The sequence below is a fragment of the Patagioenas fasciata genome, chromosome 2 (assembly GCF_037038585.1).
Source record: "Patagioenas fasciata isolate bPatFas1 chromosome 2, bPatFas1.hap1, whole genome shotgun sequence".
NCBI lineage: Eukaryota > Metazoa > Chordata > Aves > Columbiformes > Columbidae > Patagioenas > Patagioenas fasciata.
The window spans coordinates 101219803-101244294 of NC_092521.1; the positions used below are offsets into that span (position 1 = coordinate 101219803).

General features: G+C 47.7%; 3 long non-coding RNA genes across 4 annotated transcripts in view; 1 reads left to right on the forward strand and 2 right to left on the reverse strand.

Moving 5' to 3' along the window:
* LOC139827229 (uncharacterized) overlaps window positions 1–24492 on the reverse strand; it is a 227958-nt gene that overhangs the window by 199966 nt on the left and 3500 nt on the right. The gene's annotated exons all lie outside the window — the stretch shown is intronic.
* LOC136098356 (uncharacterized) overlaps window positions 1–24492 on the forward strand; it is a 106611-nt gene that overhangs the window by 36973 nt on the left and 45146 nt on the right. The gene's annotated exons all lie outside the window — the stretch shown is intronic.
* Window positions 5938–10217, reverse strand: LOC136097540 (uncharacterized). Of its 2 annotated transcripts, none has more exons than XR_011737635.1 (4): window positions 9663–10217; window positions 8856–8983; window positions 8085–8749; window positions 5938–7884 (listed from the first exon to the last, which is right to left on the reverse strand). It is a non-coding gene; the product is annotated as an uncharacterized lncRNA (long non-coding RNA). The 2 variants fall into 2 exon arrangements; XR_010650834.2 differs by having other exon boundaries at window positions 5940–7884; window positions 9743–10217.

Sequence of the window (24492 nt, forward strand, 5' to 3'; positions counted from 1 at the left end):
TTGTATTTTGGAGGTTCTTTTTAGCATGTGCTTGTCTGGCAGTAACTGACTTCATCTGTTGGGAGAGTAAGATCATATTGAATATAAAAACCACTTTTGTGGTCAACCCTGAAGTCTCCATCTGCTAAAATGTTGTAAAACAAGAACTGTCGCATATGGGTTTGTAGAACTCAAACAGAAAATGGTGTTTACCTTTCATAGCTGGTTCCTGGAGGAGAAGGACCTGAAGTATGAATTCAACAGTTATCATCTACAAAGACATGTTTTATGTAGGTGTATAATCTAAACAGAGCTTTTGGGGTGTGGGTGGGTTTTGGTGTGGGTTGTTTTGTTTTGTTTACAAGCTCTTGCAGCTGACATTTGATAAAAGGTGAGGAGTTCCTATTCAGGGAAGGTGTGTTGCTAATGAGAATACTGACTTTGTATGTTGAACTCATGACTTCTTGTAAAGACGCACTGATCTCTTCCGAATCAAAGACTTTCTTTTTGTTAGTTACTGTGTTCTGTTCTGTAAGTGCACAAGCCATAGGTAGTTTCATAACTGGTTGATGGAATGGAAAAATAATAGTTGTATTTCAGCTGCTCTAAGCCTTTGGTTTTTCTGTGTCTGGTGCGTCTGTTTACGGCCCAGGTCTGTAGAAATCACCAGTTGTGAGCTGGTGTTGCTCTTCTTTGGGGTACAGGCAGATACTAAGCTGGATCATGTGTTTAAACATATCTTCAGGCTGTGTCACCAGAAACCATGTGATAAAATGTTGCAGAATTCTGGAAGCTCCTCGAAGTGGATGCATCTGTGTGGCGCTCAGAAGCCTTTGGTTCTGCTGGCTTTGAGGTTCAGCTCTCTTGGACTTCTTTTGCTCGGTAGCTCCACTTTCTTTTAGTGAAGGCACCAAAATGGTATTTGGCAAGCGAGGACGGACAGACCAGACCCACTTCATGTTCAAGGGGTTAAAAACCAAAACTGAACCAAACCTAAAAGAGGGCTGGTGTTAAATCTTCTTCTTCATGTCAGTGGTGATTCTGCTTTCACCACCAAGTGGTGCTGTGTGTATTTAATTGCACTGGGAGCTGCCCGTGCCTGCCTGTGTAGTTCAGAGCAGCCATTAGAGGAAATGTTCTGGCTGCGTCTGTTCTCCTGTGATATCAAAAACTCGAGAGGTATTGGGAGCAGCTACTACTTTAGGAGAATTTCTATGAAGTAAGGAATTGCTGGTTTTATTTTGTCAGCATGGACAAGAAAAGAACTGATTCTAACTCATGTCCACTGCAGCTTATGCTTCCCTGATCCACTGCTCCACTCATCTCTGTGCATAAATGTCTTTGGAGAGGAATGGCAGGTGCTGGCTCTTCCCATGGACAAGTAGGGTGCTGTGTGGGCTCCCAGGGACAGGACACGCTTTGCCTTCCCATCTCCAGAAGAAAGAAGAGTTGAAGAAGGGGGCTCAGGAGCGAGAGACTGCAGAGAAGTTGCTGCACTAGGTCCTTTTGTCTTCATTTATCTGTCAGAAAAGCTGCGTTCTGCTCACTGTGTCTTAGCTCAAAATACAGTGAGAGCTTCTGGCTTGAGCCTGTTAAAGGAGAAAGACCCTTCCCTATCTCAGGGAGTGTGCAACTTTTGACTCACTTGTTCTGAATACATGAGCTGCAGTTACCATGTTTAGATTGCGTGGTGACAATCTATACCACTGACTCCCTGAATGGGTTTTCATTTCTGTCCCAATTTCCTTCTCCAGCATTTTTCAATACATTAAAAAAAAAATACTGTTTTTAAAAAAATTAGATTGTATTGGAACATCATGTTGATTTTGGCCCCAAATACTTTGTTTCCTAGAAATAAATTGAGTCTTCATCTGAACACTTCAAAGATTTCTAGCCAGTGTAGAACTATTGCATTGCATTGTTTTTAACACAATTCTATGCATGTTCCAGTGTGTGCATTTAGTTTCTACTTCACTCAGTATTTTGAAAACAGTCTTAAACTGCAGCTTGGGAGAGAAAAAGAGCAGATCTTGACTCCAAGGTCTGTGGACATCACTCTAAAGACAGTTTCTGTGCATCCATATTCTGTTAATCCTTGATAATATGATGATGCTTGTGTGATGACCACGGAAACACACAGGGGACCAGCAATGAGGAAAGAAGAACCTTTAAAGATAGTCTGGTGTTGCTCGCATCCCAAAGGAGGATGATCAGTTTTTGGTATAATTCCTTACAAATGCTTGTCTAATTTGTTCTTTAAAAATTCCTTTAATATTACTGCTGTTGCAAAGGTTGCTACATACCCTACGTTTTTCAGGTTTTTACCTTAAGCCTCATTATTCTGTGTCCTGTGTGCAGTGGATGTACACAAAAGCTTTTCTTCATAGCTACCTTTTAGATGTTTAAGCACACTTGTTTCTCTTCACTATTGCCCTGTTGACTTTCTGTAGAATCCCAGAAGTTGTATTACACCCTTCTTGAAAGGCAAGGCATCATCTGGAGGGTTCAACAGCTAATCTGTGCAAATACAATGCTGCTAAACTAACGTGTGGCTGTACTAACTGAAGTGTCATGTGTGATGAGGAATCACTGGGTGTTTTAATTAGTGGGAAATGATACATAAAAACTAGGTAACAGAAACGGGACATGAGCCTGGCCTACTGTTCTTCAAGCCTGTGGTGCAGCTCTGTGGGCTTTGGATGACTAAGGGAAAGCAGGAGGCACAGGAGAGAACTATTGCTGGATCTTAATGAAAGATGGCAAATGATTTGGAGAGAGGTTTTCAAAGTCAGAAATGCAAGTCAGGAGCCCAGTTCCAAATTGCCTGTGAAATCACTGTGTACTTCCCTCGCTTGTGTAACTTTGTGTATTGTCCAGAAGTTTTCATTTCAAAGTTAAGAAAGTTACACTTGTATGATAGGTGATGTCATGATCTCATAATAACAGGTATAATAAAAGCAGTGGAAAATGCCAGTATTCAAAACAGAGCCATGATAAATTATTAACAAACTTGTACATCAGTCTTTCCAAGTAGTGGATCTACTTTGCAAATGAGAAAAAGTGGACCTAAATAGTGAAAGAATAAGGGCTGGTTTTCTTCCCCCGGATCAAAACTGACACAGCAGAGCCCATGTAGTTTTCAACTCAGTAGCAGCTCCTTCACCTGCTTGCTGTCATACAGAGCAGAATCTGTACTTTCTCCTTCTGTATGGCTCTTGAAAGAAATTTGATTGCACTTGTTCACTTGTTGAAAAGAATGGGATGTTGACCAAGTGCAACTGTGCCAAATACTTTCTTTGCTTAACAATTTAGAATTTTCCTGTGTTGATTCTCATCAGAAAAAAATTAATAGTGCATCATTTTTCAGGTATGGAGCCCTCAGGGCTCTCTCAGGGCTTGTCATGCAGACCTCCAGGCGTAACAAAGCAGAACTCCCCTTCCCTTCCCTTCCCTTCCCTTCCCTTCCCTTCCCTTCCCTTCCCTTCCCTTCCCTTCCCTTCCCTTCCCTTCCCTTCCCTTCCCTTCCCTTCCCTTCCCTTCCCTTCCCTTCCCTTCCCTTCCCTTCCCTCGCCTTCTCCCTTCTCCTTCCCCTTTCCTTTTCTCTCTACTCTCTCTCTCTTCCCTTGAAAACAACTTTCAAGAACAGAAAATACAATGGATACAAGTGTATCTTTTTATTTTATTTTGTTTTATTTTACTTTATTTTATTTTACTTTATTTGTTGTTGTTGTTGTTCTTGTTGTTAATTTATTAATTTATTTTCTGTTATATCATGTTACGTTATTTCATGTCATATTATTTCCGTTTCTGATTCTGTTTCAGAGCCAATGCTCACCATCCTTAACACAAGCCCATGTGTAGCCAGGAGCAGGCTGATACATTCTTCACTTTAGCTTGAACAAACAGCCCTTGCAGGCTGGCAAAGGCAAGTCCCAGAGCTGCAGAGAGCAGCAGCAGGAATAGAGGCCAAGCTTTCCCTGGTTCCTGAAGAGGGAGAACCTTGAGAATGAGGCGCGGGACTGACCACGCACAAAAGAAGAGGTATGTGGTACTGTGGGATCTTTTCCAAAGCATCACATGTAGCGATGACAAGCAGATGTTTTGCCTTCCACAGCTTGTTTTGCTGCTGTGCTTCTTGGGCAGGGATGCACAAGAAGCGTTCTAGTCCCTGCCAGGCGCTGGTGTTGCCCACAGGGAGAGGTGCCGAGTGGCAGCTGTGGATGGTGCAGCCAGGCTGGAGCCCTTCCAAGCGGGGACTGTTTTGGTGGAGGGAGGTTTTTGGTTTTGGTAGCTTGGTTGAGGTTGCTGAGGTGGTTGGAGGTGGTTTGTTGTGGTTTGTTTGAGGCAGGTTGTTCTTTGAGGGTGGTTGTGAGAAGCTGATTGTTAAAGGCTGGTGGGTTTAGGTAGCTTGATGTAGGTGATTTTTGGTTGAAGCTGTTTTCCATTGGTTGGTTTAGGTGGGGTATGTGAAGCTGTTTTTGTGGAGGTTGTTTTCAGTAGTTTGTTTGAGGTTGTTTAGATGATTTGAGGTTGAGTGGTTTAGGTGGGTTCTCTGAGGTTGGTTTGATTTTTTTCTGTTTTTTTCAGTAGACGGCTCAAGTAGGTTGGTGGATGTCTGTGTTTTTAGATAGGTTGTTCTAGGTAGGTTTGATTTCCATCGTTGAAGGGTTTGTTTTGAGGTTGGCTCAGGTTGTTTGTTTGAGGTTGGCTTAGTTGTATTTAGGTAGTTTGGATGAGGTGATTTGATTTGGGTAGGCTTTTGAGGTTATCGAGGTGTTTTCTGGTGGCTTAGGTTGACTAGGTGGTTTAGTTTGGGAATTTTGGTAGGTTTGGTTTTGGTTGTTTGGTGGTTGAGGTCATTTGGCTTAGCTTGGCTGAGGTTGTTCCGGGTTTGTTGTTTTCAGTTGTTTTGTGCTGTCTGAGGCTGGTTGTGTGTTTGTAGGTTGCCTGTTTCTCAGAGGCTTCATGTTGTTGAAGCTGGGTTCTTGGAGGTCATTGAAAGTTGTTTATCTTTGGTTTCGGTTGGTTGCTTGAGGTTGATTTAGGTTGGTTCAGGTAGTATGTTGTAGGTTGTTGAAAGTTCTTTGTAGGTTGTTGATGGCTGGTTGTTTGAAGATTTTGAAGCTAGATTGGTTGACATTCTTGAAGGCTGGTTGGTTGCAGTTGTTTAAGGTTGATTTAGGTGAGTTGTTCTATGCTGGTTTAGGTTGGGTTGTTTGGGTGGTTTCATTGGGTGTTTCGTTGTAGGCTGGTTTCAGTGGTTCCATTTAGCTTTGGGTTGTTTGCTTTAGGTCATTTTGGTCAGGTTATGTCATTTGGTTTCACATTTTTGAGGTTGGTTTAGATTAGTTGTTTCAGGTAGTTTTATCCTTTAATAGATAGTTTTTAAGTTATTTGGGATTGTTTAATGGTTATTTTAGGTTAAGATTGGTTGGTTTCGGTTTGTTTAGCTTGTTTGGTTTCAGGTTGCTTAAGGCTGGCTGAGAAATGCCGGTTTATGTAGTTTTAGATTGTTTTAGGTAGGATTTTTTAGATTATTTGTTTTAGGTAGGTTTGTTTTGGGGTGTTTAGGTTGGTTTATTTGGTTTAGGTTGGCTTATTTTGTTTGGTTTAGGTTGGCTTAGGTAATTTGTTGTAGATTGTTTGAAGTTCTGTTTAGGTTGTTGGTGGCTGACTGAAGTTTTTTAAAGCAGATTGGTTTACGTTCTTGAGGTTGCATGTTTTGAAGATGGGTTCCTTCAGGCTGGGGTGGCTTAGATTGGTTGTTGAGGGTGCTTTAGGTGGTTTGGTTAGATGTACGTTGTGTTTTGTTGGTTTTCGGTTGTGTCTGGATGCTTTGGATGTGAGTGCAATCTCGCTGGGACATGTGTCCCCCCACTAATCACCAGGCTCGATTGGGCTGTTTCTGCTGTCTCGGCAGACGTCCCCTTCCTCCTTCCCTGCTCCATGTGTTTCCCTGCCTTGCTCAAAGAGGACGACGTTCCCCGCTAGAGGCGAACCATTGCTAGGTCAAGGGTATACGGTAGCTGCGCTGTGCTTGAGGACCTCCAAACAAGCTCAGGGTCCGTTAGGAGGAGAACCTGGGGTAGTCAGGCTTCCAAGACTGCAGACACATCCAAGTGAGACACTGCCTGGGATAGGGTGGCTGTTGGCTGGATTTTTGTTGTTGAGGTTTTTTAGGGTGTTTTAGCTTTGTTGTTGAAGTTGAGTTGATCTAGATTGGTTTTTAGCTTGGTCACTGTCGGTTGGTTTCAGTGGTTCTATTTAGCTTTGGGTTGTTTGCTTTAGGTCATTTTGGTCAGGTTATGTCGTTTAGTTTCATATTTTTGAGGTTGGTTTAGATCGGTTGTTTTAGGTAGTTTTATCCTTTATTAGACAGTTTTGAAGTTATTTGAGATTGTTTAATGGTTATCTAGGGTTAAGATTGGTTGATTTCGGTTTGTTTAGCTTGTTTGGTTCTAGGTTGCTTAAGGTTGGCTGAGAAATGCCGGTTTATGTAGTTTTGGTTTGTTTTAGGTAGGATTATTTCGATCATTTGGTTTAGGTAGGTTTGTTTTAGGGTGTTTAGGTTGGTTTATTTAGTTTGGTTTAGGTAGTTTTAGGTAATTTGTTGTAGATTGTTTAAGGTTCTGTTTAGGTTGTTGGTGGCTGACTGAAGTTTTTTAAGGCAGATTGGTTTAGCTTCTTTAAGGTTGGTTTAGGTGAGCTGTTCTATGCTGGTTTGGGCAGGCTGTTCTAGCTAAGTTTAGGGCCAGCTCATGGAGCAGCTGGCACCCAGCCCAAATGGCCCAAAGAAGCCGTGGCAAGGGGCCGTGCTCAGCGCTGCAGAGGAAGGCAAAAAACCCCCGGAGACGCTTGCCGTCCCACCTGGGGGAAAAAAAAAGCCTTCCTCCCCCCAGCTGCAGGGCACGAGAGGCCATCTTCCTGGTGCTTGAGCAGCAGGCAGGATCCGAGCCAAAAGGGCCCAGAGGAGCTCTGCAAAGTGGTCATGCTCAATGCTGCAGAGGAAGGCAAAAAACCCCCGGGGACCAGTGCCAATCTGCCCCGGGGGAAAAAATTCCTTCCTGACCCCAGCGCTGGCGATCGGCTGTTCCCTGAGCATGTGAGCCAGACCTGGCTCCTTGTCCCACAGGCTGCTCACGCCTCCCAGGACCTGCCCCAGCCCTGTCCTATCCTATCCTATCCTATCCTATCCTATCCTATCCTATCCTATCCTATCCTATCCTATCCTATCCTATCCTATCCTCCCTTGAGCTGGAGCCATCTTCCGGACTTCCGAGAGTGCCCAAACGCCTCTGACCTTATGGACCTTGGGGGCAAGAATCCTTCCTGTGCCTGGTGGGACATCAGTGGGCGTTCCAAGCAGAGAAGAAATTCCCTTGGTCTCTCCACTGCTATCCAGCTGAAAAGGATTTCCATCCATGAGCTGAGGTTTGAAGGTGGCCCTGGCAGCAGATTGTCTTACAGTGGAGAACCTCCAGCAGCCTCACGCGAGCTCTTCCTCCCTCAGCCCCTGCCCTGTGATGCCACCAGCTCCTCAAGTGCTTCCTCCGGGATGTGTTGGGGCTGCCCCCGGGCCAGCTCTGGCAGTGGACGCGGGACCCGGCTGCTCCTTTTGATCCTGCCCGGGGCAATGTGAGTGCTGTGTTGCCGGGTGCTGGCATTGTGACGTGGGGGTGACACAGCCACACGTGTGTAGCCCCGCCCACCCCAACTCTGACCAGCACCCTTGGGAGGAAGCCTTTGGGGTGCTGGCCCCGAATCAGTCCCTGTCATCTCCAAGACAGGGGAGTAATCAACCTAACCATGTCCCTTTTTTGCCAAAATACAGTGTGGATTTGTTGCCAGTCCAGCCTTACTTCCAGTACTTCTTCCAACAACCCTGTTACCAATTCATGACCAAACCTGGGAAGAAAAAACAAAATGCCAGAGATAAGAATTACTGAAGGCAACAGGAAGACACAACACAGATGATGAAGGAAAACAGCAAGAGGGGAAGGAGTGGAGGAGCAGAGGACATGTAAGCAAATGAGACCCTTGAATCTTGCCCATCAGAGGAATGATAGAAGGGTTCCAAAAGACCACCCTCTGAATAAAAAACATACCTTGCAGGCTTTTGTCTCCAAGTCTCTAATTTGCGCCTCAGCATCAGGTCTGCTCGGACAGTAGGCCACATTTCTCTGCATCATTGCAGCATCTGGATCCTTCAGAAGAAGTGTGTGATCTGCCGCAATAGCTTTTGGAAGGTCGTGAGCCTAAGCAGGGGTGGGTAGAAAAGGAAAGGGGAAAAAAAAGTTAACTGGGAAAAAAAATCCAAGTTTCCCACTTCTGTCAACAAACTTTCCTGCAGTCTATCTATTCCCCAACTGACATCTACCGAAGCCACAATCTCAGCAGATACAATGTTACACTAGAATCGATACAAATCTTTTGTGGTTTTTATTGATGCATCACTAGGAGTGTGTTTCTTTTAATGTTCAAATCTATTATTGTAGCAGATAACATCATAATGATTGTAAGTTCAAAAGAAGACTTTTTCTCCCTTCCTCCTGTACTGCGTTTCTAGTATTTACAGAGGGAGAGAGAAAGAAAAAGTCTGAAGTATTTGTAAAATGTTAAGAAACTTTTCCTTTTTCAGGCAAGGTGCGGGTCCCACGGTGTCCTTTGGTCTCCGACGTTCTCCAGTGGTGTCCTGTGGTTTCCAGCAGTGTCCTTCAGTCTCCCACAGTCTCCTGCAATCTCCGGCGGTCTCCAGTGGGCTTCTGTGTGCCTGCATTTATAGTTGTTATTGTCTATATATACATATTTTTATAAACTATAATGTCCATATACACATGTATAGGGAGAAGGAGAGAGAAAACAAAAGTCTTAATTACTTGCTGGAATGTGAAAACCTTTTTCCTTTTTAAGCCAAGACGCAGATCCCATGGTGTCCTATGGCTTCCAGCGGTGTCCTTCGGTCTCCGACGGTCTCCTGCAATCTCCGGGGGTCTCCTGTGGGCTTCTGTGTGCGCACATTCATAGATTTAATTTTCTATATTTACATGTCTTTATAAACTATACAGTCTACATACACATATATAGGGAGAAGGAGAGAAAATTTGCCTCCGTTTTTAACGCAAACATTTGTCCAAAGGTGTAATAACCACGTATTTGAAATTCCACAATTCCTTCCAACAGACGTTTTATTTACTTCAAAAGAAGCGCCTTCAGAGGAGGAATCCCACCACGGTACTATGGTACGAGGAACAGGAACAGAGGTAACATAGGACCCATCTCAAGTTTGTTTCCACAACTCTCCCCAAGTACAGGATGTTTCTAAAAGATGGAGCCAATTGGAAATCACTCTGCATTTGAAATTGGGACCATGTGTTTGAAACACCCTGTAGTATTGCTTGAGACACATCCCCTGGTCCCTCTGCTTCCAAATTTGCATGAACCCTTGTATCAAGTCCCAAGCTCCAGTCAATAGAGTCTGGTTAGGCACTGGCAAAGACAGTGTTAGTCCTGTACCATGTATGAATAAAAATTTGTCCCACACCATTTTCCCCTTGTAAAATAAAGGAAAACTAATATCCAGAAAACCCCAAAATGGATTAAAATTACCAAACATACATCAGTAGAAAGAAATATGATTAAAGAAAGAACACAGATAGTCAACAGAAAACAAAGGGACAATCCACCGGGTGCTGATCCAGTGCTCTTTCCCATGATGTACTCTTTGCATTTCATTTGTGGCTTCGTGGTTGTTCCTGTAACTTGCCTGTGCTGGCTGGCACAGTCACTGTCACTATCTCAGCTGGCACTTCATCCCCCTCTGCTGCAGGATGACACACCAGCCCTGCAGCTGCGCCGCGAGTCAAGCCCAGCGTTGCATCTCCCTGCCTTGGTCACGGCGAAGGGCTCCTGTGCCCAGCCCAGCAGGGCAGCAGCATCAGGTGTTTGCCAAGGTTGTATTTCACTTCAGGAGCCGAAAGCCGAGTTGTTCGGAGTTAGCTGGGAACTCAGCTCGTTTGAGAGCCCAGCCTGCAGCCCCGGGACACCAGCAGCTGTCCCTCCCCTGAGAGGTGGGGGCGTTTCTGGAGGGAGCGTCACCCTCCGAGGCAGAGGACAGAGCTTATGAAGGCTCAGTTCTTCTGGACTCTGACCCGCCACAGAATGTGCAATGGCTGTAGAAGTCGAAATACCGGTTTTCTTTAGTGCTGTAGTAATAAGAATGCAAAACGTGTTTGAAAAGACAGTGCTCTTTTGGGTCCAAGCCAATTCTACGGATGTTCAAGAGTTTCCAAAAATCCTTCTTGCAACAACTTTCTTGTGAATTAATGAGAAAATAGGGTGGAAAAAAAATCAGCACATAAAATAGCTGTGACACACAGCACTTCAAAGTCTCCACCGGACACTCCACACAAAAGAAAAAGAGCGATGTAAGGGTGGGGTGGCACATCGGGGCCACCGGGCTGTCGGCACCGCGTGTAGCGGCGGCAGCTCAAGGAGGCTGCCCGGCTGGAGAAGAAGGGACAGGGGGCGGGAAGAGTTTTTCCTCGAACTCTCTCTCGGGAGACAGACAAAACGCGCGACTCCCGCTCCTTCCCGCGTTTACCGGCACACGGGGCGGGGCGGAGGAGCGACGGCTCTGCCATCCGCTCGTCGGGGCTGCTGGCTCGGTCTTTGCGGGAGGCGGTAGCGATTGCTCGGGTCTGTGTCCAGCATGGCGGCCAAGGCGAGCGACAGCCCCTCTCAGCTGCTGCTGCCGCTCGGTAAGCGGCGCCGCGACGCTTCCGCGCTCTCCCGGTGCCCGGGCGGGGCTGCGCTGGGGCCCGGCCTGTGCCCGGCGGGCGGGCGGGCGGGGAGGGCGGGGCCGCTTGCGGGCACGCGTGGGTGGCGCGCTCGGCGCCGCCGCTTGGCGGGCAGCTGGAGCGGGGGGAGCGGCTGTGCCCGCCGGGTCCGGCGGTGTCGGCCGGTGCGGGAAAATCCCGTCGAAGAGGTTACAGGCTTGTGAGTATTATTTCTGCTTGTTGTTGCTCTTTCATTTTGTGTTTCCTGAGGGAAAACTTGCTGTAAGGTCTGTAAGCCAAACGTGTTTGTTTTTTTGGAATGTTTGCCAGCTGAGTAGTTTCTGCCTTGGACTGAATCCTTGGGGGTGATCTGTTCGGGGCAGCCCTGTCATAGAGTAGCAGTTGCGTGACCGATCCTTGTCATCGGGTTCCTACCTGGTAGCCTTGATTTGGCGTGGGTTGTTGTGTTGAACTTCTCCGTAGTGAGTTTGGTTTTCCATTTCCTGAAGGTCTAGGCAGAGATTAAACAAATGAGTGGACTTAAAGAGAAGTATTTATTATTTGGTCATGCCATGTTGCTCTTTGAAACCTGTTTTCATTCTTGGTGATATTCAAGAAATTGCCAAGACTTAGAGGGCAAATCTTGATGTGCTGAGCAGAAGAGTGCAATGGATCTTTTTGCTTGCCAGGTAGCTTTCCTGACCCATGTGGCCAGTTGATCAAGATTCCACTGCACGCCTGAGAGAGTGAGAAAGATCCCCTCCCTCCTTAAATAATGACCGTGATGCTAATGGGATGAAATACTCTTCTTGATCAGCCTGGATGTCAGTCAAGCTCTGTCCCATCTCTGCCCCCCTTCCTCGACAGGTCCCATCCCTGGGCAGAGCAGTCAGAATGTCCTTGGCTCTCAGACCAATGCAATTACAAGCATTAGTTCTGTGCTGGGGTGTTAGCTCTTGTTCTCAAACTAATTCCAAATAATGAGCGTGCGAGCTGTGAAAAAGAAAGGTTTCTAACTGCATGAGGAGAATCAGTTCACTTTCAGTCCAAACAGCACAATTTCAGGTATGGAGCCCTCAGGGCTCTGTCAGGGCTTTCTTTTCTCTTCTGCCTTCCCTCTCCCTCTCCCTTGCCCTTCCCTCTCCCTTGCCCTTCCCTCTCCCTTGCCCTTCCCTTCCGTTGCCCTTCCCTTCCGTTGCCCTTCCCTTCCCTCTCCCTTCCCTTCCCTCTCCCTTGCCTTCCCTCTCCCTTGCCTTCCCTCTCCCTTGCCTTCCCATTCCCTTGCCTTCCCTCTTCCCTAAAAACCACTTCCCAGGACACAAAACGCAATGGATACAAGTGTTTCTATTTTATTTTATTTTATTTTATTTTATTTTATTTTATTTTATTTTATTTTATTTTATTTTATTTTATTTTGTTATTTAATTTTATTTTTAAAATTTACTTAATTTTATGTAATTTCATGTCATCTCCGTTTCTCACTCTGTTTCAGAGCCAATGCTCACAATCCTTAACGCAAGCCCACGTGTAGCCAGGAGCAGGCTGCTGCGTTCTTCACTTTAGCTTGAACAAACAGCCCTTGCAGGCTGGCAAAGGCAAGTCCCAGAGCTGCAGAGAGCAGCAGCAGGAATAGAGGCCAAGCTTTCCCTGGTTCCTGAAGAGGGAGAACCTTGAGAATGAGGCGCGGGACTGACCACGCACAAAAGAAGAGGTATGTGGTACTGTGGGATCTTTTCCAAAGCATCACATGTAGCGATGACAAGCAGATGTTTTGCCTTCCACAGCTTGTTTTGCTGCTGTGCTTCTTGGGCAGGGATGCACGAGGAGCGCTTTGGTCCCTGCCAGGCGCTTGTGTTGCCCGCAGGGAGAGGTGCCGAGTGGCAGCTGCGGATGTTGCAGCCGGGCTGGAGCCCTTCCAAGCAGGGGCTGTTTTGGTGGAGGGAGGTTTTTGGTTTTGGTAGCTTGGTTGAGGTTGTTGAGGTGGTTTGTTGTGGTTTGTTTGAGGCAGATTCTTCTTTGAGGGTGGTTGTGGGAGACTGGGTTGTTGAAGGCTGGTGGGTTCAGGTAGCTTGATGTAGGTGATTTTTGGTTGAAGTTGTCCCCCGTTGGTTGTTTTATGTGGGGTATGTGAAGTTGTTTTCATTGAGGTTGTTTTCAGTAGTTTGCTGGAGGTTGGTGTCGGTGGTTTGTTTGAGGTTGTTTAGATGATTTGAGGTTGGGTGTTTTAGGTGGGTTATTGGAGGTTGGTTTGATTTGTTTCTGTTTGTTTTCAGTAGGCAGTTTAGGTAGGTTGGTGGATGGCTGTGTTTTTAGGTAGGTTGGTCTAGGTAGGTTTGGTTTCCATTGTTGAGTGTAGTGGCAGAGTCCCCCCCCGCCCCAGGGGGATGGGGTTGTCGCCAGCCTGGCTGAGAGGTGAAGCCAGAGACAGAAGAAACTAAAGGAGCACCATTAGAAGGTAATAATGAGTGAGCAATCGCCGGACACATGCGTGCAGAGCTCGTGGAAAGTACGTGCAGCCTATCATGTTATTGTATAACTCGAGTTACAACCAATCACATTGTTGTAAGGCGCGTGGACAGGGCAGTTTTGGTATAAAGCCAGCCCGGTCCGACAATCAAGTGAACTCTGTGAACATCATATTGGTGTGGCAGGTTCCGTGGCTCGCATGGAAAAAGCAACACTTTGGTGACCCCGATGTGATACTTCGTATCGAAGCAAGATCGCCGGAAGTGAAGACGGAAGGACGCCACGTGGGGGCGACACCAGCCCGGCGCTCAATCGTAGTGGAAAGTAGGCCTGCGAGGAAGCAGGTGGCATGGGAAACACGGCATCCGTGGAAGAGAAAATAATAGTGAAAAGTGTTCTGCAGCTGGCTGCACGAACAGGAAGAATTTTGGAAAAAGACGCGTTGGAGCGCCTTTTACTATTCGCCCAGCATAAGGGCTGTGTTTGTTCGACGGACGAATTTTTTTCTCCCGGTACATGGGAGGACATAAGGACCGAACTATGGGAAGCGGTTACAAGGGGGAGCCGCGAGGCTTGCGATCTCACCGGAGCCTGACGGGAGGTCAGGCAGCTAATGCAGGAAGTCTCAGAGGAGCCGGAGCTGTGTGCCGTCCCCTCGGAGCCGCCCGCCGCGAGCTGCCCGCCCTCCGAGAACTCCGAAAAATCAGCACCGCTGGTATGTCCTGTATCAGATCTGGAGTTCTGGGGCGGAGAGCAAATTATATCCTCTGCACCCGTTGAGCCATTGCCTGGCTCCGATGACGAATGGCAGCAACCAGCAAGTTTCAACAAGCCAGGACAAGTTAATCCAGCCGACGCGCCTTTGCCGGAGGACCCGATGGAACACCAGGACGGAGCACCGCAGAATCGCCCTGACTTCCAGGAGGAGAGCCACGTGCAGAGCCTGAAGGACTTACTGAGATGGCAGGAGAGCCAGATGCAAGAAGTTCTAAAAGCTATGAAACGCCTAGATGGCGGTAACAGTAAAACTTCGCGGTTGATAGCATATAAAAAGGCGTCAGATGCAATTAAGGACGGGCTGGAGGCAATTGGCAGGGAATGTGAAAAACGGGGAAAACAGGAAAGGGAGGGGGCGGAATTAGACCTCACTCCCGAGGAGCTCCGTATTAAAAGGGAGCGAATACAAAAATGGGCTAGACAATGTGTTGAAGGTGGGATGTGGTCTGTAAGAGAAGCAGATGAATATTTGAGAGTGTGATATGGAAAAGGGCTGGAGACTGGGTTAGCAGATTGGTTTGCAAATATGTGTCGACTTACTGATCCACAGGGAAACACAAGGGAATTGTATAGCAGTGATAATAATGATAATTTGGGTGCTGCCCCTGTGCGTCAGGGTAGAGATATTCCTCAAGATCGTTCTTATAATGCAGGGCAACGTTGGCAAGGGGTAATCAGAGATGCAACTATTGAAGGGATCATGTTACCTGGTAGTATTACAGCAATGCCAGTGCACATAGATAATAGAGGACAAAGGCATTGGTCGCCCTTTGATTGGAAAACGGTTGAGCAATTGCAAAGTGCAGTTATGCAATATGGTATGGATAATAAGCATGTGATGCAGCTAATCAATTCATTTTTCAAGGGGCAAGTACTAACTCAAACAGATATTAGGGCACTGATGGAGTTATTGCTTCCTCCAGCGGGGTGTTTACTGTTCTTGGACAAGTGGCAGGGAAAAGTGGAATTGGCAGTATTAGAAAATGTTCGTTTACCAGCTGACGATCCGTTGCGGTTAGCTAGCATGGACCAGTTACTGGGTCGTGGGCAATATGCGGATGGTGCTACTCAGGCAGCACTTCATCCAAGGACTTTGCAGCAAATGCAAGGGCTTGCTCTGGCGGCAGTGAAAGAATTGCCAAATAGAGGTAACCCTGTGCCACCCTATTCTACAATAGAGTGGGATCCTGGGGAACCATATATGACATTTGTGGATCGTTTAAAAGAAGCGATAGGTGCCTCTCCTAACTTGACTCCAGAGGCAAAAGCTGCTGTGGGGAAGGATTTGGCTATGATGAATGCAAACACCCAATGCCAACAGATATTAGCCGGTTTGGGAAAAACTGTTTCTTTAGCAGAGATGGTGGAAGCTTGCACACAGGTACCGATGATGCAACGGGAGGTAGAAAAAGCAAAAATACATGCTCAAGCCCACGCTGCAGCCTTGGCTGCAGCACTTATGCCTGCAATGAAAGGCCGAAGCCCTTCTTCTTGTGGCCTAGCATGTTTTACTTGCGGACAGACAGGACATATTAAAAGAAACTGCCCTCAGTATGCTTAGCAGCATTACAAAAATGGCATCACTCTCCAGTTAATCTGGTAACAGATTCTCTTTATGTTGTGGGAATTGTACAAAGAATACACAGAGCGCTTTTGCAGCGAGTTTCCAATTCCTTATTGTTTGAAGCATTGTTAGATTTGTGGAACGTATTAGATTATAGGACAGCACCAGTATTTATCATGCATATAAAAAGCCATACTAACATACCAGGTGGTTTAGTAGAAGGAAACAGCATTATAGACAAACTTGTGCAGTAACAGATATATCCCCTTTTGAACAAGCCAGACAAGCTCAGGAATTCTTTCATCAATCCTCAGCAGCACTCCGAAAGCAGTTTACAATTACAAAGGAACTAGCTCGAGCCATTATTGCAGCTTGTCCTGATTGTGCCCGCATAGTGCCTCTCCAACAAAAGGGAGTAAATCCTCGGGGCTTGCAGCCAGGTCAGTTATGGCAAACTGATATTACTGAATTTCCACCATTTGGCCGACAAAAGTACATTCATGTCTCCATAGATACCTGTTCAGGACTGCTGTGGGCTACAGCTTTGACCTCAGCAAATGCAAAGGCAGTAAAACGTCATTTATTACAGGCTTTTGCTGTCATGGGTGTCCCTACACAAATCAAAACAGATAATGGTCCTGCATACCACTCTGACAGACTTGCAACCTTCCTCGCCCAGTGGAAAGTACAACACCTGTTTGGAATCCCTTATAATTCTACTGGCCAAGCAGTTATTGAGCGTGCACACCATACATTAAAAAATCTTTCATCTGTTTTGAAAAAACAAGGGGGAATTGGTGTGAGCCCAGAAGAGGTATTGATGAAGGCACTGTATGTGCTGAACTGGCTTAATCCTAGAAGTGAAACTGAAATGGAACCGGTTGTTATGCACCATATCAAAAATGTCAAAGATTTTTCCGAAAATGTACCTAAGGTTATTGTGTTTAATCCGACAACACAACAATGGGAAGGTCCTGTGTCACTAATAATCTGGGGAAGGGGATATGCTTGTGTTTCTACAGGTAACCACAAAAATTCGTGGATCCCAGCAAAGTGGGTGAGACGTTGGCTAGCTAACAGAGAAGAAACCAATTGCAGTGATGACAACCCATAACCTCAGAGATGTTACCGCTTTAAGCAACGAATGTAGCCAATGTTGAGAATACCACTTTGTAAAACAGAGCAGCAATTAATTTTTTGTTATTGGACATGTTCACAGTTATGAAGAGTTTGATTGTATGTGTTGTTTGAACTTAAAAGTTAAAGAGATAGAAGATTTGCAGAACAAGAAAATAACAGAAGATATTGGGTTTTTTGGGGTGAATGCCTTGTTTGGTTAAAAGGAATATTGAAAACAGGTCTGTTCTTGTTAATTGTAATTGTATTAGCCTTAATGTTCTTACCCTGTATTTCACACTGTCTTTAAAGCATGATACGGCGTATTGTTAATATTGAATAAAAGAGGGGGAGATGTAGTGGCAGAGTCCCCCCCCGCCCCAGGGGGATGGGGTTGCTGCCAGCCTGGCTGAGAGGTGAAGCCAGAGACAAAAGAAACTAAAGGAGCACCAATAGAAGGTAATAATGAGTGAGCAATCGCCGGACACATGCGTGCAGAGCGCGTGGACAGTACATGCAGCCTATCATGTCATTGTACAACACGAGTTACAACCAATCACATTGTTGTAAGGCGCGTGGACAGGGCAGTTTTGGTATAAAGCCAGCCCGGTCCGACAATAAAGTGAACTCTGTGAACATCATATTGGTGTGTCAGGTTCCGTGGCTCGCATGGAAAAAGCAACAGTTGAGGTTGCTTGAAGGGTTTGTGTGGAGGTTGGTTCGGGTGGTTTGGTTGAGGTTGGTTTAGTTGTTTTTGCGTAGTTTGGGTTAGGGGATTTGATTTAGGTAGGCTGTTGGAGGTTGTTGAGGTGTTTTCTGGTGGTTTAGGTTGAATAGGTGGTCTAGTTTGGGTTTCTTGGTAGGTTTGGTTTTGGTTGTTTGGTGGTTTAGGTTTTTTTGGTCATTTGGCTTAGCTTGGTTGAGGTTGTTTGGGGTTTGTTGTTTTCAGTTGCTTTGTGCTGTCTGAGGCTGGTTGTGTGTTTGTAGGTTGTCTGTTTCTCAGAGGAAGGCAAAAAACCTCCGGGGACCAGTGCCAGTCTGCTCCAGGGGAAAAATTTCCTTCCTGACCCCAGTGGTGGCGATCTGCCACAGCAGCCCCGCTTGTCTTCCAAAAGATCAAACAGCATTTGCATAGTCAGTGCTTTGCCCTATCTGCTGGTCTCTCTCTGGCCTCTTTCACAAGAATTGAAAAGTTATTGGGTTTTGCTGCAGCCTTGTCATCTGGTGGAGGGAAAGGGCATCCCGTTGCAGTTGGCACTTCCCCTCGGCAGGCAAATATTTGTGTTCTCAGGCAGGGAACAGCCCTGGTGGCTGAACCTTGTCACCATAAAAGCCAATGGTGTTCTGGGGTGTATTAGAAGGGGGGTTGTTAGTAAGTCGTGAGAGGTTCTCCTTCCCCTCTACTCTGCCCTGTTGAGACCACATCTGGAATATTGTGTCCAGTTCTGGGCCCCTCCGTTCAAGAAGGACAGGGAACTGCTGGAGAGAGTCCAGCACAGAGCCACGAAGTTGATTAAGGGGGTGGAGCATCTCCCTTACCAGGAAAGGCTGAGGGAGCTGGGTCTCTTTAGTTTGGAGAAGAGGAGACTGAGGGGTGACCTCATTAATATTTATAAATATGTGAAGGGTGAGTGTCAGGAGGATGGAGCCAGGCTCTTCTCAGTGACAACCAATGGTAAGACAAGGGTCAGTGTGTACAAACTGGAACACAGGAGGTTCCATTTACATTTGAGAACAAACTTCTTCACAGTGAGGGTGACCGAGCACCGGAACAGGCTGCCCAGGGAGGTTGTGGAGTCTCCTACGCTGGAGACATTCAAGACCTGCCTGGACACCTTCCTGTGTAACCTCATCTAGGTGTTCCTGCTCCGACAGGACGATTGGACTGGATGATCTTTCGAGGTCACTTCCAATCCCTAACATTCTGTGATCCTGTGATTCTGTGAAATGCTACTTGGTGCTGAAACTGTCTTCTCTGCAAGTAGAATCAAGAAGAAAACACAGGTAGAGACACTGAGACAAAAAAAAAAAAAAGTTAGTGGAACGGTTGCAGAGGGTTAAAAAGAACAGGCTGCGTGTGCCATTGTTTTCTTGCTTTCCGATGCAGTAGTGGCACTGTTTTCATCCAGAAGAGGCAGACCGCCCTAGCAAAGAAATTCCCATTCGCAGTTTATTGCATCAGTGTCGAGTTGCTTTGGGATCTCGCTGTAACAGGAGAGCAGAGCAGCTGGCGGCAGTCAGCTCTGAGGCACAGAACTGCTTGGGAAAGGGGCACATTCTTTCCAGACAAGCCTGGGACTACAGGCTGCAATTACCTGACTTCTGTTCTTGGTAGGGATGCAGCCGGTTACTTTTGTGTTGCTAGTCAGTACTGCTGAGCCGTTAGGTGCAGAAACAGGGACAATATGCTCAGGGAAGCGTATCTATGTTCTACTGTTGTTTTAAACATCTAAGGAAATATCTGTCTCAGTTAGGATGGTACTGAAGTGCCTTAACAACTTGCAGTGCCCTGGTGAAGTTTTACGAGATCTGTTTTACGGCTACGAGATTAAAGTCGGCTTTGGAAATCTCCAGCAGCTCAGAGCTGCATCTGCATTGTACAAGACCTCTGCAAGTGATGCTGTTATAGTTGGGGACTATATCTATAGTACTGAATTCTGCAGTTAGAAGCTATCAATATAGCATGGTACATGGTATTGTAATGTCTAACAGGACAGAACAGTTGAGGTTGGAAGGTGTCTCTGGAGTTCATCCAGCCGAAGCCCCCTGCGCAAGGCAGGGTCGGCTAGAGCAGAGCGCACAGTGCTGAGTCCACTGGATACCACCGTGCTGCCTCTCCATCTGCGAGCAGAGAACCCTCTGACTGGTCCCAGGAGAAAATGCTGAACGACAAATAAGGACATTAAGAAAGAACAAAAAGTGTTGGATTTACTTCCGCTCCCTTATGAAGAAAATGAAGAGCAGCGTGCATGTGTCTTTTGAAACGGTGCCGTGAACTCCCTGGTGCCAATGGCGCTCACGGACCGCAGCCGACACCTGTGGGTTGGACGGGGCTCTCCGGGGAGGGTGGAGGAGGGCGCGCCGGTCTGGGGGTGCTCGGGGTGTGTCCTTCCCCTCCTGTCTCCCCACACTCTTTGCGTGGGGCGGAGGAAGAAACACAACGTCTCGGTGAGGCGTGGGGGGGGCTCGGCCGCGCCCGGAGCGGGAGCTTTTCTTCCGTGTGGGGAGGTGGGGCCAGGGGAGCGGCGCTCGGGCCGTGCCGGGGGCCGCTGCCCGCGCAGAGGCGGGACCGGCGGGGCGCAGCGGGCGGCGCGGGGCGGCCATGGGCTCCGTGAGCTCGGCCCTGGGCCGGCCGCGGCGCGCCCTGGTGCGGGTGGGCACCGAGCCGCCCCCCGCCGCCGCTGTCCGGGCCCCGCCGCCGCTGTCCGCGGTGCTGAGGCCCCGCGGGGAGGAGGAGGAGGAGGCGAAGGCGGAGGAAGAGAAGGAGGAGGAAGCGGGCGGCCCCGCGGAGCCCCCGGCACCCACCCGCAGCCCCGGCGCCCGTGAGTGTCAGCGGGGGGAGGCGGGACCGCCGGGGCCCCCCGCAGCCGCCGCCGGCACCCGGCCCCCCCCGCCGCTTCCTCGGCGCGGGGCTCGCCCAAGCGGCGGCGGGCGGCGCAGCCCCGAGTGGAAGGGGAAGGGCAGGGGGTGCCCCGGGGTGTGGAGGGGAAGAGCGCAGCCTCGGCCATCTTTCCCCCCGCCCAGCGAGGAAGCGGAGGGGGCTTGTTCAGAGGCAGAGCGCTGTTTGCTCCAGCGGTGCGATGTGGGGAGGGGGCTGGTTTTTTTGGGGGGAAGGAGGTCGCTGGAAGTTAGAGAGCGTTTAAAAAAGATGGGCCAAATATGTTACAATTACACAAAAAATTACAAGTGGTTTAATGGTTCATCAGGTTTTAGTAAGCTTTTTATAAATGCGCAGTATTCCCATCACCTGCCGTATGGACAACATCGAGAGGATAGTTGATAGTTTGTGGTTGCAGAGATGCAGTGACTTCCAACTGGGTCCGCCTTTTGGAAACACCCTGTATATTAACCTTCCAGGTTTCTTATGCAGTCACCCGGGTAGAGCTTTAGGTCTCTTTCCAAAAGAGCTTTCACGGAGTTAGGCGTATACAGAAGTTTGTGAATGCCTACTTGTTTACCCAATCTGTATTTCAAAGGTTCACAAAACTACGCTCTTTCACTTTGGCCAGTGGCTCCCTTTACTACTATGTAGTCATTACTTATTGGCATTGAGAGTTGAGAATGTTGCTCCTGTATCTACCAAACTTTCACTTGTTTTTGTTCTTTCCCTGGCTTCATTATAACCAGTGGATCCGCTAGGGTGGATTCCCCAGGCCTCCGTCCGTCTCTTTCAACATTTGCTACCGTCCGATTCTCCCTTTGCCTACTTCCTCTGCGCCTTTCTCGACATTCATTGTGCCAATGTCCTTTTTTCCCGCACCATGCACACCGATCTCCTTCTAAAGGCTTTGGAAACCTTCCAGCCCTTCCAGTTCTCAGTTCCCTACTCTCTTGTAGTGCTGCTATTAGCAGATACCTATCCTTCCCACGGTCTTCTTCCCTGTTACTAAATACTCTCCAGGCTTCATCTAACAGTGTTTCCAAATTCCGACTTTCTGTTGCTTTCAGAATATCGTTTGCTGACTGACTTGTAAATAACAACACTAACTGCTGCATCCCTACTTCTGAGCCCGGGTCAGAAGGTGTACATCTAAGGGGAAATAAATCCGAATGCTCTGTGCGCGTTACGCACAACCAAGCAGCCCAGCAGGGGACGGAGGGGCCAAGCGGTGGCGACTGCCCCCCCGCTTCATCCCCCGCGGGCGGCGAGCCAGGAGGAGAGGAGCTGCAGCTCCAGCTCCAGCAGCCGCCGCTCTCCCCCCCTTTTTCGCCGCTTTACTGGGCACTCAGCTCTTCACTTTTTTTTTCCTTCTTCTTCTATTATTTCTTTTTTCTTCCCGCCGCAGCTTATCGAGGGGGAGCTGCCGGGCCTTGAAATTTCTATTCAAACTTCACAGCATAGGCCTGGGCTCCTTTTGCCCTTTTTCCCTCTTCATTTAGTACCTGCGACTATAGGTTTTATATGCAATTTCAATTAGCTGAGCAATAGTTACATCCCTCAGCTCCTACCTTTTGTAATTTCTCACAGATGTCAATAAACAGCATATTAAGCATCAATCCCTTACATTAGTTTAGGTCCAATTTGGTCTATCCCTAGAACAACACTAACTGCAATACAGCTAAGCCAGAATTTCACATTCACTTCCCCCCACTCATTTACTGTGATGTGTAAAGACAAATGTTAAGGGGGAGCAAGGTGGTACTTTAGTATTGGAACCGGTTCTCATTTTGTAATTATCTCCCCAAACAAAATTATTTTGGTACCAAATATAAATATGCAAACTAAAATACTCATCTCAGACATGCAAAACAAATGCCAAGCTCAAATATGCAAACAGATCACAGTTGCACTCATTCAAGGCAATATCTCGATTCTAGCATTGCACCTTTAAGCCACTCACTGCTCAGCTGGGTAGAGGCACCGCTGGGTCTCCCTGGCAGAACAGATCAGTGCCCGCTGGAGCCCCATCGGCACCCATCCCCCCCACACCGCCTTCAGCAAGCTGGACTGGGCAAGGCTTTTATTAGTGTCTCATCTGGGGTATTACAACTGTTATCCCAAAACAACATTTCTTACCTGGTGTGCATAGAAAAGGCCAAATTTGGTAGGCCGAGACGAGACACAGGTTACCACACACAAAATCTTCTCACCACATGCACACAGTTAAAAGCTAAATTGCTCATCGTACAGACGCTGTACACTAAAGATTATTACAACAGACATGGAATGCCGGGGCACTTATAAAGATAACACACATGATTACCAAGCTAGCTATTAGTTCAACAAACACCTATCGTTTGCTTTGTCCACCTCTGTCCGGTCTCCTTGCAGAGACCATGGAACCGTGGATCGGGACTCCGCACTCGCTTTGCACTCAGACGGCATCTCAAGCACTCATTCACACAAAGCACAAAAACTTCTTAATCAATCCCCAGGGGTTAAGATGTTATAAAGCTTCAATTGCCATGGGGACTCGAACCATGACTGGAGAGTCTGTTTACCCTTCTCCCACTTCCATGCAGTCATTAGCGGGTCCATCCTGGCTCCCGTGACCGGGACGCAACAGAAGGCTCACTCAGGGTTACTCGATCTACCCCCAAGATCGCTAGCGGCTGACCCCCTTCTGGTGGAGTCAAGTCAGTAGCCCCCTTAGGTAGGTGCCCATTTACAGCAATATGGGGAATCTGGCCATGCGGAGGCTTCCCTCACCAGTTGCTGGCCCCCCATGTTACAGGCCCACGTTACAGTAAAACAGCAGCATACCTTATCCGCTTAATTCAAAAAGTCGTCGTCTGCCCCCGCGGTGACCAGCCGGAGTGGAACGGAGCCCCTCTGAAATAAAAGGTTCGGGACACGTCTGGGAGGTCCGTTTCTCTCAGGCGGTCCGCACAGCCGGGCAGAGCTTGTGCCTTCGTGGTCGCCAAAATTGATACGTGGAAACAACTTTACAACCTATAAAGTCATAAAACTTGACAACGTGCAAGGTTATAAAGCGGGTGTGTTTATCTGATATCGGGTGTAAGGGGGATCAATCCACCATCCATGCGCACCTTCTAACAATATGAGGCAAGGTGTTAGGTATTCATAGTGACCCCAGGAACGCCTATACTTATTCATAACCTTTCCCCGCTTCTTATTAAAATGAGTCCCAGGTCATAATTTCCAAAGTCTCCTCCTAGACAGCTCCCTGTTGCGCCTGCGCAGTGCCATCTGGTGGTCTGTGGATGAAGGCTCCTTCAGCTTCCACACAGTGAACTTTTTACCTTTGGCTCATTATGTGGAATTGACTGGGACCCAAGCTGCCAGGTCGATTGAAACCAGACTGGTTCCCCCCTCTTTGCTGTAAATCTTTGTTATCTTGTCTCCTCAAGTTTACAGCTGGGTGCAGTAAAACTTCTTATCTTGGCATTTGATGGGGTCCTGTTTTTCTTAACATAAGTTTACATAAACCCCTAAACTAAGCACTTATTGTGTGGCTAAGCCTGAAAGTGTTAGTTCATTAGTAGGCACCCATTATATGTTTAGTTAACCCTTAAAATGTTAGTTCCCTCTATCATCTCCCCCCCCCCTTTCCCCCCTCACCGGTCTCTCACCCCTTCTCCTCTCTCTCCCCCACTACTCTCCCCTCTCTCTCCCCACTCCGTCCCCTCCCCTCCCCTCCCGCCCCCCTCTGTCTCCCTCTCCTCGTCCCCCCACCGACTCCCCTCCCTCCCCCTCCTTTTCCCTAAAAAACACTTTCAAGGACACAAAACATCTATCATCTCCCCCCCGCCCCACACCAGTCTCTCACCCCTTCTCCTCTCTCCCCGCTCTGTCCCCCCCACCCCGCAAAGCACTTTCAAGAACACAAAACACAATGGATACAAGTGTTTCTTTTTATTTTATTTTAGGTTATGAAAGTTGGGTAGTTGCTTGCAGTTGTTCAAGGTTGGGTTAGGTGAGCTGTTCTATGCTGGTCTGGGCAGGCTGCACTGCAGAGCTCACCATCTTCATCCCCTGTGGAGCCAGGCTCAGGAGCCGTAAGAACTAGGATGTAAAGGGGTTGCAAGGGGTTGCAGTGCTTTGGGACAACCACTGGTGTCCCACCAGGCACAGGAAGCATTCTAGTCCCCGCCAAGGTCCATCAGGTCAGGGGCATTTGAGCACTCTCGGGA